This window comes from Sinocyclocheilus grahami, unplaced genomic scaffold (assembly GCF_001515645.1).
Source record: "Sinocyclocheilus grahami isolate Dianchi unplaced genomic scaffold, SAMN03320097.WGS_v1.1 scaffold417.1, whole genome shotgun sequence".
Lineage (NCBI taxonomy): Eukaryota > Metazoa > Chordata > Actinopteri > Cypriniformes > Cyprinidae > Sinocyclocheilus > Sinocyclocheilus grahami.
In genome coordinates, this window is record NW_015505596.1 from 48,384 (window position 1) to 50,806 (window position 2,423).

Here is a 2,423-nt window from a genome sequence, read left to right on the forward strand (position 1 = left end):
ATGACCAATGAGCCAAGAGCCATTTTAGGTAGGCGTGGCTGACTCTTAACTTTTATAAAGAATATCTCTTTGGATTTGAGACTTTAGTCTTTGCAACTTTACAGATATTCTTTATGCACCAAGAGCTTGTAACACTCCAAAGAGAAAGGAAAACTTGAAAGCGCATCATATGACCCCTTTAAGGGAGAAAATAAAACTTTCAGCAGCCTGAGTCTGTAATGCAATGCAGCATTCAGATGACCTGATTGAAGTCACTCTTAAACCCTCAATACTGCATTTACATCAAGGGCGTTTATTGTATATATATATATATATTTTTTTTATAGTCCAGATCTCTGCTGGGAAGAAAATAAAAAGACTAGACCTCTTGGAACTTTAATTAAATACCCCAGCCCTAAAGCGTGCCGTGAGCCGAGGTGTAATTGAAAATGAATGCGGGAAAGTCATGTGAGAGGAGCCAAAGCCTCCATCATGATATGACTGGTTGTGTTCGGCTGTGATTGGTTCATGCAATAAATCCCGCCACTTGTGTTCGTGCGCATTCGTGAATCAATCAGAATCAACAATATAATGGCGCTAATGGGAAGGTTAATTTGAAAAAAGTGAGTAAACAACTCGCACACTTAAATTTAACCACTTTGTTACATCAAAAAATACTTAAAATGGCCTGAAAACATTTTCTGTGGGAGTTTTTAGTGAGTAATCAGCTTGGTGAAATTTGAAGTATAGTGACTAAAAAATATTTACCAACCTTTGATGACTGATGATCCGAAAAATTTAAAAATAGTTATTTATTAAAAAGAAGAGCTGAACATAAGTTCACAAATAAAATATATTGTTTACATTGTTACTGCCTTGAGTTATTATTTTGGAATAAATGTAAAATGCTTAAAAACACTAACTTGATGAGATTCACTTGGCTTTAATAAAATACTGATTATATTGTTAATGTAAAAATATAAAATAATGTTAATAAAGTCATGTTTATTTAACCAAAAAAAGGTTTTACTGGTACATGAATTTACATGTGATTTAAAAAAAAAATCACTTTGTTGACTTTACCTCCTCATTTCAGAAAACCACTGATTTACATGCATGTTCTTGGCTGGCTATTTTACAAAACTAATTCAATTTAATACAAAGTGCACAAAGACATAAGCCCATGGTATAAATGTCAATAACCCACAGAGATAGCAGTTTCATGCCTGTACTTCTCTGGTATTTTTGTGAGGCGATTTTCTTGGGATTCTTGTACAAACGCTTCTCAGCAATGTGCTACTGTGTTTGATAATGACCACTAGAGGGAAAGTTACATACGGCAACATTCTTTAAGCTCTTACTAAAATGCCACCGATTCCTGTTCATGTTTATTAGGGGGTTGTATATAAAATGTTTTCTCTCAGCCGTTTCCCCCCATTCTTAATAAACCATTCTGTCAACATGGTTTAATTACTATCATTATGTGAAAAATCTATTATTTCTCCCATAGTAAAAAAAAAAGTAGCCTACATTTTGGTTTCATTGTAGCCAAATGATGGTTTTGAAAATCTAGGCATGGTTGATAAATTGGTCTTGATTTATGTAGATCATTCAACGTTGTATTTATTCATTCATTTATTATATCAGCTAGAACATGTTCCATGACCTCATTAGTGACGCTTGATCTAATCACATGAGGAAGTGCGAAACATGGAAGGGGGTTAATTTAAGCACAGAGTCTTAAAAAAACAACAACAACATCTTCAGTTACTGCATATTTATTTGTTCTAGCAAAAGAACAAATGAACAAGGAACTGAAGTAATGTAATGTAATATTTTTTTACATTTCTTTTAACAAAGTGGAAACAACCCACTTGTAAATAATGTGATAGTGGTAAGGAAAACCCCAGTTAAACTTTTTTTTTTTGAGAAACCACACCATAAAGGGGAGACTCCTTCCACTGGCCCAGTTGGTAAAATAACTAAAACGACAGCCAATCACTGTTCTTTATGTAAACAAATTATCACTATCTCTAATACAATTTTGTGATCTCGCCCGAGAGCCCAATCACCTTTGAGTGTAAACTAAACAAGCCAATGACAGTTAGCGTGCGCGTTTCGCCACGCGCACCCCGCCCCGCAGCGCGGGTATAAAAGGAGAGCGCATGCAAACGCACATCAGTTTTTCACTGAGGAGCCGAGACTACGTGCCCCGGCCGTACAGCGGTGGTACAGCAACTGTGGCAACGGGACGTAACATCTCCGTTCCCTCCTTCAGAGAATGAGGGTTACACAAGTAAACGAGACGTTCCCTTTCAGTCAGTCACGTTCTACGTTACGTCAGTCGTGACTGACGAATTGGGATCCGTATGGAAAACGCCACTATTGCTGACCCCCTCCAGTGCCCTGCGGAAGCCGGCAAGTCCCCCCACACCAGCTGGGGC

General features: G+C 37.3%; 1 pseudogene; it reads left to right on the plus strand.

Annotated features, from left to right (window-relative positions):
* Positions 1-2,423, plus strand: part of LOC107551174 (collagen alpha-1(I) chain-like) — a 12,272-nt pseudogene continuing 9,849 nt past the window's right edge.